Source organism: Pristiophorus japonicus, chromosome 10, assembly GCF_044704955.1.
Source record: "Pristiophorus japonicus isolate sPriJap1 chromosome 10, sPriJap1.hap1, whole genome shotgun sequence".
Lineage (NCBI taxonomy): Eukaryota > Metazoa > Chordata > Chondrichthyes > Pristiophoridae > Pristiophorus > Pristiophorus japonicus.
This window is the reverse complement of record NC_091986.1, coordinates 75595826-75610447: the sequence shown is the minus strand read 5'-3', so window position 1 is coordinate 75610447 and position 14622 is coordinate 75595826. Positions and strand designations below refer to the sequence as shown.

The following is a 14622-nucleotide window of genomic DNA, read 5'->3' as shown; positions in this document are numbered from 1 at the left end:
AGTGTAAGCTGTGAGGAAGGTGCTCAGAGGCTGCAGGGTGACTTGGATAGGATAGTGGGCAAATGCATGGCAGGTGCAGTATAATGTGGATAAATGTGAGGTTATCCACTTTGGTGGCAAAAACAGGAAGGCAGAATATTATCTGAATGGTGACAAGATTAGGAAAAGGGGAGGTGCAACGAGACCTGGGTGTCATGGTACATCAGCCATTGAAAGTTAGCATGCAGGAACAGTAGGCAGTGAATAAGGCAAATGGCATGTTGGCCTTCATAGCGAGAGGATTTGTGTATAGTAGCAGGAAGGTCTTACTGCAGTTGTACAGGTCCTTGGTGAGGCCACACCTTGAACACCATGTACAGTTTTGGTCTCCTAATCTGAGAAAGGACATTCTTGCTATGGAGGGAGTGCAGCGAAGGTTCACCAGACTGATTCCCGGCATAGCAGGACTGACATATGAAGAAAGACTAGATCGACTAGGCTTATATTCACTGGAATTTAGAAGAATGAGAGGGGATCTCATGGAAACATAACATTCTGACTGGATTGGACAGGTTAGATGCAGGAAGAATGTTCCCGATGTTGGGGAAGTCCAGAACCAGAGGTCACAGTCTAGGGGTAAGCCATTTAGGACCGAGATGAGGAGAAACTTCTTCACTCAGAGAATTGTGAACCTGTGGAATTCTCTACCACAGAAAGTTGTTGAGGCCAGTTCGTTAGATATATTCAAAAGGGAGTTAAATGTGGCCCTTATGGCTAAAGGGATCAAGGGGTATGGAGAGAAAGCAGGAATGGGATACTGAAGTTGCATGATCAGCCATGATCATATTGAATGCAGGCTCGAAGGGCCGAATGGCCCACTTCTGCACGTATTTTCTATGTTTCTATCACGAGTCTGATGTTTTCTTCAGCCCTTGTGTTTGCTGCTTTGTATAACTGGCACCACACACAATCTCAGGTTTCTGCAGCTGGTAAAGCTGCAAGAATTCCTCAGGGCATTGTCCTAGCCCAACAATCTTCAGCTGCTTCATCAATTACCTTCACTGTATCAAAAGGCCAGAAATCGGGATGTTCACTGGCGGTTGCACGGTAAGAACATAAGGAGTAGGCCATACGGCCCCTCGAGCCTGCTTCGTCATTCAATAAGATTATAGCTGATCATCGACCTCAACTCCACTGTCCTGCCCAATCTCCATATCCCTTGATTCCGCTAGAGTATATTCAAAGACTCATCATCTACAGCCCAAATGGGCAGAGAGTTCCAAAGATTCACAACCCTCTGCGAAGAAATTCCTCCTCATCTCAGTCTTAAATGGCCTACCCCTTATCCCCTGAGACTATACCCCCTAGTTCTAAACACTCCAGTCAGGGGAAACAACCTCTCAGTATCTACCCTATCAACCCCCTTCAGAATCTTGTATGTTTCAATGAGATCATCTCCCATTCTTCTAAACTCCAGAGAATATAGGCCCATGCTACACAATCTCTCATAGGACAGCCCTCACATCCCAGGAATCAAACTAGTCAACCTTCATTGCACCACCTCCAAGGCAAGTATATCCTTCCTTAGATAAAATGGTGCACAGTACTCCAGATGTGGCCTCGCTAAAGGCCCTGTACAATTGTAGCAAGACTTCCTTACTCTTATACTCCAATCCCCTTGTAATAAAGGCCAACATGCTATTTTCCTTATTGCTTATTGTGCCTGCATACTAGCTTTTTGCATTTCTTGCACGAGGACAACCAAATCTCTCTGAACACCAACATTTAAAAGTTTCTCGCCATTTAAAAAATATTCTGTTTATCTATTCTTCCTACCAAAGTGAATAACGTCACAGTTGCCTACATCATGCTCTATCGGCCACCTTTTACTGCCCAATCTCTTAGTCTATCTATATCTCTGCAGACTCTTTGTGTTCTCCTCACAGCTTACTGTCCCACCTAGCTTTATATTGTCAGCAAACTTGGATGCATTATACTTGGTCCCTTCTAGCTCATTCATATAGATTGTAAATAGCTGAGGCCCCAGCACTGATCCTTGTGCCACCCCACTAGTTACAGTCTGACAACCTGAAAAAGACCCGTTTATCCCTACTCTGTTTTCTGTCCATTAACCAATCCTCTATCCATGCTAATACATTACCTCCAATCCCATGAGCCCTTAGCTTGTGTAATAACCTTTGATGTGGCACCTTATCGAATGCCTTTTGGAAATCCAAATATACTGCATCCACTGATTTCCCCTGTATCTACACTGCTAGTTACATCCTCAAAAAACTAATAAATTTGTCAACTACAATTTCCCTTTCATAAAACCATGTTGACTCTGCCTTAAAATGTTATGATTTTCTAAGTACCCTTAACAATGGACTCCAGTAATTTTCTCAATAACTGATATCAGGCTAACTGGCCTGTAGTTTCCTGTTTCCTCTCTCCCTCCTTCCTTGAATAGTGATGTTACATTTGCTACCTTCCAATCCGCTGGGACCACCTAGAAAGGAATTTTCTAAGATCAAAACCAATGCATCCACTTTCTCAGCAGCCACCTCCTTTTTAAACCTAGTATGTAGACCGTCAGTTCGAGGGGATTTGTCGGCTTTCAGTCCCATTATTTTCTACTTATTTAAATGACTTTAGTTCCTCACCCTCATTAAACTTTGGTTCCTTGCCATTTGCGGTAGGCCTTTTGTGTCTTCTACTGTGAAGACAGATACAAAATATTTGTTCAATGTTTCTGCCATTTCCTTATTCCCCATAATAGTTTCTCCTGTCTCAGCCTCGAAGGGACCAACGTTTACTTTTACTACTTTCTTCCTTTTTACATACTTTTAGAAGCCCTAACAATCAGTTTTTCTTTTACTTGCTCATTTTCTCTCGCATTCTATATTTTCCCCTTTTAATCAATTTTTTGGTTTTCCTTTTCTGGTTTCTGAAACTCTCCCAATCCTCAGGCTTATTACTATTCTTTGCAACGTTATAAGCTGCTTCTTTCAATCTAATGCTATCCTTAACTTCTTTAGTTAGCCACGGATGGATCACTTTTCCTGTTGACTTTTTGTTTCTCAGTGGACTGTATTTTTGTTGAGATTTATGAAATATTTCTTTAAAGACTAGCCACTGCTTATCTACCACCATACCTTTTAATCTATTTTTCCAATTTACCTTAGCCAACTCACCCCTCACATATGTAATTGGCTTTATTTAAGTTTAAGACTCTAGTTTTGGACTTGGGCAAGTCACTTTCAAACTTATGAAATTCTATCATGTGACTGGTCCAGTTATGTTTCTGATCAGTGGCGACCCCCAGGATATTGATGGTGGGGATTTGGCTATGGTAATCCTGTTGAACTTCATGGTGAGATGGCAAAACTGTTGCTTGTTGGTAAAGACCATTGCCTGGCACTTGCTTGACACTGACAATGACATTCTATCATGTTATGATCACTCTGCCCCAGAGGATCCTTTGCTATGAGATTGCTAATTTACTCCTTTTCATTACACAATATACGATCTAAAATATCCTGTTCCCGGTTGGTTCCATGACTTATTGTTCTAGGAATCTATTCCGTGAACTCGCCCTCCAGTGCTCAGTTCCGTTCTCAACTCCTCAGATAATGAAGTAGTCCGTGCCCACATGGAGCAAGACCTGGGCAACAATCTGGCAAGTAACATTGCCTGGCACTTGCTTGACACGAATGATCTTTACCAACAAGCAATAGTTTTGCCACCTCCCCATAGGATTACCATTGCCAAATCCCCCACCATCAATATCCTGGGGATCGCCATTGACCAGAAACATAACTGGACCAGCCACATAAATACAGTGGCAACAAGAGCAGGTATTCTGCAGTGAGTGTCTCTCACTCTCCAAATCCTTTCCAGTATCTACAAAGCACAAGTCAGGAGTGTGATAGAATACTCTCCACGTTCCTGGATGAGGGCAGCTCCAACAACACTCAAGAAGCTCAATACCATCCAGGACAAAGCAGCCCACTTGATTGGCATCTCATCCACCACCTTAAATACCATCTACAGGATACACTGTAGCAACTCGTCAAGGCTTCTTCGACAGCACCTCCCAAACCCGCGACCTCTACCACTTATAGAAGGACAGCAGGCGCATGGAAACATCACCACCTGCAAGTTACACACCATCCTGACTTGCAAATATATTGCCGTTCCTTCATTGTCGCTGCATCAAAATCCTGGAACTCCCTCCATATCAGCACTGTGGAGTACCTTCACCATACGGACTGCAGCAGTTGAAGAAGGTGGTTCACCACCATCTTCTTGAATTAAGGATGAATAATAAATGCTGGCCTTACCAGTGACGCCCACATCCCATGAATGAATATGTTTTAGCCACACAGTGCTCAAGTACTCAGGGTAATTCGCCTTCCTGCTTCCAGGAGCGCCATTAATGAAAAATAATCACGTACAAATAGCCAGCTCGCAGAAAAAGCTCATCCACCGACAATGAATAAGACAGACAGTACAGTCAGGAACTGTGGCGTCATGAATTCCTGAGGCAGGTTCCAGGAGGAAGAATAACTCCTGGACTAAGAAGCAGGTATCCGCCCAGTGTTCTCATTGAGATACCCAGCAACCCCGTCTGTTTTATTCCTGCAACCCCACCAGCAGGTCATCCATTTCAGGGGTAAGCAATTAACTACGTTTACTTAGCTTATGTAGAATTACTTTCAAATTATAACACAGAAATAGGCCATTTGGCCTCACCAGCGCATGTTATTTATCTTCCACACAAACACGTACTAATTCTATGTGTCTTGTTTCCAAATCCCTTAATTCCCTTTTCCTTTTAAACCTCCCCATTTAACCTATTTTCAAATGATGACATGGTTTTTTCTTCAAACACCAACTTTGGGAGTGCGTTCCACAGATACTTCACCCTCTGAGTTTAAGAAAGGAAGTTTCTTCTGCTCTCAGTCCTGAATTTTGTTGCCTCTTGACTTAATTGTGCCAGTCCTAAGCTGTGGATATCCCGTCCTAAACATCTCTATCTCCCTACCTCTCTCCCCTTTTAAGACACTCCTTAAAGCCTACCTCTTTGTACAAGGTTTTGGTCATCTGTCCTAATATTTCCTTATGTGGCTCAGTGTCAAATTTTGTTTGATAATACTCCTGTGAAGTGCCTTGGGATGTTTTATTACGTTAAAGGAACTATATAAATCTAAGTTGTTGTTGTATCGCTTGCATTTAATCGTGTATCTGTATCCCTTCATTCTAGACCCCCCAGCCACTGGAAACAATTTTTATCCTGTCTCATTCTTTTGTCATTTTAAACACTTCTATCAAATTACCCTACAGTCCCAGTTTTTTTCATGTTGGTCTTGTATTTGTATTATCTCATATCAGGCAGTATCTAACCTGTGCTGCGCACTCCCTATTACTTCAAAAAATATTTCCTATAATGTGCTGCCCAAAACTGCACACAACAGTAGTCTTGCTAAGGTTTTATATAGATTCACCCTTGCATCTTGGTTTTTATATTCTATACCTCTTACCATAAAACACAGTTACCATTACCACCTATATTGCCTTATTCACATGAGGTACTCCTTTCACTGTCTTGTGAACCTGAAGCCTCAAATCGCTTGGCCTTTACATATGATCCAGCCATCTCGTATTCAAAGTATAGATATTACTTTGATTACCAAAATATCCCACCTTAATGACATTGAATTTCATCTTGCACTTTTTTTGCCCATTTCATCATCTTATCAATATGTTTGTGCAGAGTGAGAGGGATCAGTTAAGAGATGGAGTTTGTATACTGAGGAGCTGTTCTGTATGTTGGATGGAATTGGAAAACAGGCTGGATTAGGGCCTGCATTGTGGAATATGTGTAAGAACTACTGTCTTTTAGATTTTCTTGTGTATGTATTTGTGATATTGTATTGGAAAAATACAAGTTTTTGGATCAGGAACAGCTTTATTGAAGCTGAGGCCCCATGTATCTTTTCAGATGCACATAAAATATCGTATGGGATTATTTGAAGAAGAGCAGGGGCATTCTCCTGGTGTCCTTACCAATAATTATCCTTTAACCGATAATTCTCTGGTCATTTTATTTCATTGCTATTTGTGGGACCTTGGTTATGCAAATTGGCTGCCATGTTTGCTTTGATTGCAACAGTATCGGCACGTCAAAAGTTAACTGGCTGTGATGCGCTTTGGGACATTTGAGGATTGTGAAAGGCACTATATAAATGTAAATTCATTCTTTCTGCCTGATACTGTTTTATTCAGTGAGATTCCCTCCTTCTGTAAGGAATTTCTGACTTCTTTGAGTCTTTCTTTGCTGAATGTACATTGGACTGCTGTTCGAGATGCTTCCATGGTGACATAATGAAGAAACTCAATATGTCATACCAATTTTGGGTGCCATGCATTGAGATTCCAACATGCTGACACCAAAACCCACTTAGTAAATTATTACCAGAGCTAATGCTCGAAAGTATTCAAAAATATTTCCCGTACTGTTTTAGGAAGCCAAAATATTTTCCTACTGAAAGTGCATTTCATTTTTTATTCAAAGTGAAACCTTACCTGTACTTGAGTTCAGAAACAACTTTTTAACACAAATGATTACAGTGCAGTGTAATCTCCATTAAATGCCACACTTACAGGATCCCTAGGATAATGTAAAATTTGAAAATCAGTCCCCAAATTTTGGGGTTTATACATATGATGCAGCAATACAAGTAGAATACAAAAAAGAAACCGTATACTACAGTGAGGTTCACATACAAGCTGTAAAAGTTCTAGCAGATAATCCCAGATTGAGCATAGTTTTGATTTTGTTTAAAAAATCTCCCAGATATTATGCAAAGCATGCCTTGTGTGAAAGAGCAGTTGAAGTATGTCTACAGTTTATTTAATGCACTATCGTGTTTGTAGTTTTAAATAATATAAATAAATATTGCATGTCTCCATACTTCAATTTCCTAATGTGCACTCCCAGAACCGATTATTCGTGAGGTTTCCAATTTATGTTGCCTTCAATTAACATAAATGAACATAAATGTCCATAAACTAGCAAAAAATACATCATAAAGTACTTAAAAGTTTATTTACTCAATTTTCAAGTTTATAAACAGTTTGTGTGTACAGATAGCATATAAAAAAAATTATTCAGGAGAGTTTTTTTTAACTGAATATATGTAACTAAAAGAGGCCTTTGAATAACAAAACAAAGTAATTCTGAAACAACAGGGGAACTAGATACATAACTCATAGCGAGGAACCAGATGTAGTAGGGGTAACTGAAACTTGGCTACATACAAAACAGGACTAGCAGTTAAATATTCCAGGTTATAACGTATTTAGAAAGGATAGTGAATGGACGAAGTTGGAATTGGGTTGCTGTACTTATTTGGGATAACATAATGGCAGTAAAAAAAAAGGGACATAACTAATAAATAAGATAGAAACTGTATCCATATGGATTGAGATAAAGGATTGATCGCGCTAATAGGGACATTCTACAGACCACCTAATAGTGGAAGGGAAGTGGAAGAAAAAATATTTCAGCACATTTTTGAAATGAGTAAAAGACATAGAATAATAATCATGGGAGATTTCAACTACCCCCAAATAATCTGGAAACAAAACAAGAGGCAAAAAAAAGGGAAGGAGAAAAAGGAGTTTTTGCAACGTGCACAAGATTCCTTACCCAGTATGTAAGAAGCCCAACAAGAGAGGGATCACTGCAGATCTTAATGGCTAATGAACCAGAGCAGGTAAGAGAAGTAAAAAGGGAACATCTAGCCAATAGTGATGACAACATATTAAGGTTTAAAATAATGATTGATCAAAGACATAAGTAATAAGATAAAAACTATATCCATATGGATTGAGATAAAGGATAAGAAGGGATCGATCATGCAAATAGACCAAACTAATAGATTGTGAAAAAGTTAATTTTGAGGGAATGAGGATGGAACAAGAGAAGATAAACTGGGAAAAAAGGATAGAACAGGAGTGGGAAATTATGTGGAGGGCAGAGAAACCCAAGGCAAAAAACAAAAAGGGCCACTGAATGTAAAGGGGCTGCAGGAGGGGTCAAAACTAAAAATCATGGTTTAAAAACTAGTATTAAAACACTCTACTTAAACGCACGCAGCATTCAAAATAAAGTAAATGAGTTGACGGCACAAATCATTACAAATGGGTATGATTTGGTGGCCATTACGGAAACGTGGTTGCAGGGTGGCCAAGACTGGGAATTAAACATACAGGGGTATCTGACGATTCGGAAAGATAGACAAGAAGGGAAAGGAGGTGGGGTAGCTCTGTTAATAAAGGATGATATCAGGGCAGTTGTGAGAGACGATATTGGCTCTAATGAACAAAATGTTGAATCATTGTGGGTGGAGATTAGAGATAGTAAGGGGAAAAAGTCACTGGTCGGCGTAGTTTATAGGCCCCCAAATAATAACTTCACGGTGGGGCGGGCAATAATCAAGGGAATAATGGAGGCATGTGAAAAAGGAACGGCAGTAATCATGGGGGATTTTAACCTACATATCGATTGGTCAAATCAAATTGCACGGGGTAGCCTGGAGGAGGAATTCATAGAATGCATACGGGATTGTTTCTTTGAACAGTATGTTACAGAACCTACAAGGGAACAAGTTATCTTAGATTTGGTCCTGTGTAATGAGACAGGAATAATAAACGATCTTCTCGTAAAAGATCCTCTCGGAATGAGTGATCACAGTATGGTTGAATGGGTAATACAGATTGAGGGTGAGGAAGTAGTGTCTCAAACGAGCATACTATGCTTAAACAAAGGGGACTACAGAAGGATGAGGGCAGAGTTGGCTAAAGTAGACTGGAAACACAGACTAAACGGTGGCACAATTGAGGAACAGTGGAGGACTTTTAAGGAGCTCTTTCATAGTGCTCAACAAAAATATATTCCAGTGAAAAAGTAGGGCGGTAAGAGAAGGGAGAACCAGCCGTGGATAACCAAGGAAATAAAGGAGAGTATCAAATTAAAAACCAATGCGTGTAAGGTGGCCAAGGTTAGTGGGAAAATAGAAGATTGGGAAAATTAAACAACAGTAAAGAATGACTAAGAAAGCAATAAAGAAAGGAAAGATAGATTACGAAGGTAAACTTGCGCAAAACATAAAAACGGATAGTAAAAGCTTTTACAGATATATAAAACGGAAAAGAGTGACTAAAGTAAATGTTGGTCCCTTAGAAGATGAGAGGGGGATTTAATAATGGGAAATGTGGAAATGGCTGAGATCTGAAACAATTATTTTGCTTTGGTCTTCACAGTGGAAGACACAAACCATGCCAGAAATTACTAGTCACAGGAATGTAGGAAGGAAGGACCTTGAGACAATCACTATCACTAGGGGGGTAGTGCTGGACAGGCTAATGGGACTCAAGGTAGACAAGTCTCCTGGTCCTGATGAAATGCATCCCAGGGTATTAAAAGAGATGGCGGAAGTTATAGCAGATGCATTCGTTATAATCTACCAAAATTCTCTGGACTCTGGGGAGGTACCAGCGAATTGGAAAGCAGCTAATGTAATGCCTCTGTTTAAAAAGGGGGGCAGACAAAAGGCAGGTAACTATAGGCCGGTTAGTTTAACATCTTTAGTGGGGAAAATGCTTGAAACTATCATTAAGGAAGAAATAGCGGGACATCTAGATAGGAATAGTGCAATCAAGCAGACGCAGCATGGATTCATGAAGGGGAAATCATGTGTAACTAATTTAGTGGAATTCTTTGAGGATATAACGAGCATGGTGGATAGAAGTGTAGCGATGGATGTGGTGTATTTAGATTTTCAAAAGGCATTCAGTAAGGTGCCACACAAAAGGTTACTGCAGAAGATAAAGGTACGTGGAGTCAGTGGAAATATATTAGCATGGATAGAGAATTGGCTGGCTAACAGAAAGCAGAGAGTCGGGATAAATGGGTCCTTTTCGGGTTGGAAATCGGTGGTTAGTGGTGTGCCACAAGGATCGGTGGTGGGACCACAACTGTTTACAATATACGTCGATGATCTGGAAGAGGGGACAGAGTGTAGTGTAACAAAATTTGCAGATGACACAAAGATTAGTGGGAAAGCGGGTTGTGTAGAGGACACAGAGAGGCTGCAAAGAGATTTAGATAGGTTAAGCGAAATGGGCTCAGGTTTGGCAGATGGAATACAATATCGGAAAGTGTGAGGTCATCCACCTTGGGGGAAAAAAACAGTAAAAGGGAATATTATTTGAATGGGGAGAAATTACAACATGCTGCGGTGCAGAGGGACCTGGGGGTTCTTGTGCATGAAACTCTTTTTGGAAAGATGGTACCTCAGACAGGTCAGCGCTCCCTCAGCACTGCACTGGAGTATTAGCCTAGATATCTGTGTTCATCTGGAATGGGACTTGAACCCACAACCTTCTGACTCAGGCGAGGGTGCTACCCACTGAGCCACGGCTGACTCTAAAGTTTAAGGAAACTAATTCACCCGACGTGGGGCTCGAACCCATGACCCTGAGATTAAGAGCCTCATGTGCTACCGACTGAGCTAGCCGGGCTTGAATCCCAAAAAGTTAGTTTGCAGGTGCAGCAGGTAATCAGGAAGGCGAATGGAATGTTGGTCTTCATTGCGAGAGGGATGGAGTACAAAAGCAGGGAGGTCCTTCTGCAACTGTATAGGGTATTGGTGAGGCCGCACCTGGAGTACTACGTGCAGTTTTGGTCACCTTACTTAAGGAAGGATATATTAGCTTTGGAGGGGGTACAGAGACGATTCACTAGGCTGATTCCAGAGATGAGGGGGTTACTTTATGATGATAGATTGAGTAGACTGGGTCTTTACTCGTTGGAGTTCAGAAGGATGAGGGGTGATCTTATAGAAACATTTAAAATAATGAAAGGGATAGACAAGATAGAGGCAGAGAGGTTGTTTCCCCTGGTCGGGGAGACTAGAACTAGGGGGCGCAGCCTCAAAATACGGGGGAGACAATTTAAAACCGAGTTGAGAAGGAATTTCTTCTCCCAGAGGGTTGTGAATCTGTGGAATTCTCTGCCCAAGGAAGCAGTTGAGGCTAGCTCATTGAATGTATTCAAGTCACAGATAGATAGATTTTTAACCAATAAGGGAATTAAGGGTTATGGGGAGCGGGCGGGTAAGTGGAGTGAGTCCACGGCCAGATCAGCCATGATCTTGTTGAATGGCGGAGCAGGCTCGAGGGGCTAGATGGCTTACTCCTGTTCCTAATTCTTATGTTCTTATGTACTTTAAAAAGCAAATAGAGTTCAGGAGAAATATATTCTGGCAAAAAGCAAGGAAAAACTAGTCAATAATGAAACATCATGAATTAATAAAGGAGTATGGGCAAAATTGAAACTAAAGGAAAAGGCATATGCTAAGTACATCGACAATGAAGGAGAGGATGACTAAACGGAACATGAAGAAGTTAGGAAAGAAATAAAACAAAAATTAAGAAGGTTAAGAGGAATTACGAAATTAAACTGTCAAGGATTATAAAAAGTATAACAAGTATTCTACCGACACAAATAAAAAAGGAAACTTGGGATAGAGCCTCAAAGGGAATGCACAAGATAAACTACGTAATGACAGAGAAATGGAAGAAGTATTGAATAATTTGCTTCAGTATTTGTCAGTTACACAAATGGGACATGACATTGACTAAATGATCAAAAAAAGATATCAAGGCATTTAAGATACAAAGGGGAAAGATAATTGATAAACTAGTTAAACATAGGACAAAACCCTTGGTCTGGATGGATTACATCCACGCATACTAAAAGAAGCTAGGGTTGAGATAGTAGAGGAATGCTATATATTAGTTAAAATTTCATTTGAAAACAGTATAGTGCCAGAGGACTGGCGGACACCTAATATTCCTATATTTAAAAGAAAAAGAACAAGTCCAGGGAACAATAGACCAGTTAGCTTAACATCAGTGATAGGAAAGATAATGGTTCGATCTGAATCATTAACTCTGTTTCTCTCTCCACAGATCCTGTTGAGTATTTCCAGCGTTTTCTGTTTTTATTTCAGATTTCCAGCATATGCAGTATTTTGCTTTTTGTGTTGTAATGGAATCTTTAATCGAAGATGTCATAGAAAAACACCTAGAAACCGAAAATATAACAGGAGTAGTCAACACGAAATTCAGAAGGGAATAATTCAATTTTATTGTCTCATTTGAGAAAGTGAAGAGACGGGTAATGTAGTCGATGTAATATACTTGGATTTTCAAAAGGCCTTTGATAAGGTACCACATAATAGTCATGACTAAGGTCAGATCATGGGGAGTCAGGGGACAAGTAGCAGAATGGATAGCAAACTGGCTATAAAACATTGTGTAGGTAGTTACTCAGACTGCCAGTAGGTAGAAAGAGATCCTATAAATCCCCTGGGAAGACAGACGCACCAACATCAGCGTCCTTGACCGGGCCAATATCCCCAGCATTGAAGCACTGACCACACTTGATCAGCTCCACTGGGCAGGCAACATTGTTTGCATGCCTGACACAAGACTCCCAAAGCAAGCGCTCTACTCAGAACTCCTTCACGGCACACGAGCCAAAGGTGGGCAGAGGAAACGTTACAAGGGCACCCTTAAAGCCTCCCTGATAAAGTGCGACATCCCCACTGACACTTGGGAGTCCCTGGCCAAAGACGGCCCTATGTGGTGGAAGTGCATCTGGGAGGGTGCTGAGCACCTCTTGTCTCATCGCCGAGAGCATGCAGAAATCAAGCACAGGCAGCGGAAGGAGCGTACGGCAAACCTGTCCCACCCACCCTTTCCCTCAATGACTATCTGTCCCACCTGTGACAGAGATTGTGGTTCTCATATTGGATTGTTCAGTTACCGAAGAACTCATTTTAAGAGTGGAAGCAAGTCTTCCTCGATTCTGAGGAACTGCCTATGATGATGAGGTCGAAAGTGGTATTGCACAGGAATTGTTGTTGGGACCATTGCTGTTCACCATTTACATAGCCTGTTTTGACTCCGGAATTAGAAGTATAATTTCAAAATTTATGGATGACACCAAATTAAGGGGGTATTGTTAATACTGAGAGAGACTGACAAAATACAACAAGACTTTTAATAATCTTGCAGAATGGGTGTGTAATTAGCAATTTGATTTCAATGCAGATAAGTGGGAGGTAGTGCCTTTTGGTAGGAGGAATAAGGAAGCTACTCACTCCTTGGAAAATAAGAGTAAATATGGTAGAGGAGCAAAGGAATCTAGGGGTACATATTCACAAATCATTAAAAGTAAACAACATATGATAACAAGGCCATAAACATGCAATCAAAGCATGGGTTCATGTCTAGAAGAATAGAATTGGAAAACAGGGAAGTTATGTTAAAGCTATATCGAACCTTGGTTAGAGGCACTGGAGAATGTTCAAAAAAAATTTACAAGGGTGATACCAGAACTGAGAGGTTATACATATCAGGAAAGACTGAACAGACTGGAAAATTTTTCCCAGAAAAAAAAGGCTGAACGGTGACCTAATGGAAAACTATTACATTTATGAAGGGGTTTGATGGAGTAGACGTAGAGAAGATGTTTCCACTTGTGGGGAGTGCAAACTCGGGTCCACAAATATAAGATAGTCACTTATAAATCCAATAAGGAACTCAGGAGAAACTTCTTTACCCAGAAAGTGGTTAGAATGTGAAACTTACCACCACATGGAAAGTTTGAAGCGAATAGCATAGGTGCCTTTAAGGGCAAGCTAAATAAGTACACGAGAAAGAAAAGGAAAGACTTGCATTTATATAGCACCTTTCACGACCTAAGGATGTCCCAAAGCTTTGTAGTCACTGTTGTAATGTAGGAATTGAGGGCGAAAGGAATGCAAGGGTATGGAGATAGGGTTAGATGAAGTAGCGTGGGAGGAGGGCCGTGCCGGCATAAGCACTGGCGTAGACCAGTTGGGCCAAATGGCCCATTTGTGTTCCTGTGCTGTAAATTATATGTAATTCATAAGTTATCTTTGTTTTCTAACCAGCAGCAAATAACTCACAATAGCAGCTGCTGCAGTTCACATGTGCTGCTTCTGGATGTTTTGTGTCTGCGAGAAGCTTGTAAATAAAAAGCACAATTGCCAGTCTATTTATTTAAATGCTTCCTTTGTTTGAAATAATAATGTTTTAAAAAGACTTTTGGAAAATAAACTCCCAAATCCTTACAGGATGACACACTGTTTTACCCTATAACTCCTGTTTGTACACACTTTGCATGCTGGGAAATTCTACAAATTGTACATGCTCCAAATACACAAATCTAAATTAAAGTCTGCGCTGTACTACAGTAGGACCTCTCTGGTCCGGCATCCTAGGGACCTGACCGATGCCAAACCAGAGAACTTTCCGAACCACAGGAGGTCAACTTGTGATAATGCTGCTGACAATGACCTGGAAGTGTTCTGCGAATGCGCTGTGCAGAACCCTACTGCGCAGCATTTAGTCGTCCAGAATCACTCCCGTTTTTTTTAATCCTCAGGCTCAGCTTCGGCGCCTCAGTCAGCTGCCTTTCCTTGCCCGGCCCGCTTACCTCAATGATCACCAACACCTCAAAAAACCACAAATATACACACA

General features: G+C 40.9%; 1 protein-coding gene and 1 non-coding gene across 2 annotated transcripts in view; one reads left to right on the top strand and one right to left on the bottom strand.

Annotated features, from left to right (window-relative positions):
* The window catches only part of LOC139275010 (arginine and glutamate-rich protein 1-like), a 69446-nt gene that overhangs the window by 17972 nt on the left and 36852 nt on the right, over positions 1-14622 (top strand). The window lies entirely within an intron of this gene.
* On the bottom strand, positions 10497-10569 carry trnak-cuu (transfer RNA lysine (anticodon CUU)). Its single transcript has one exon. It is a non-coding gene; the product is annotated as a tRNA-Lys (tRNA).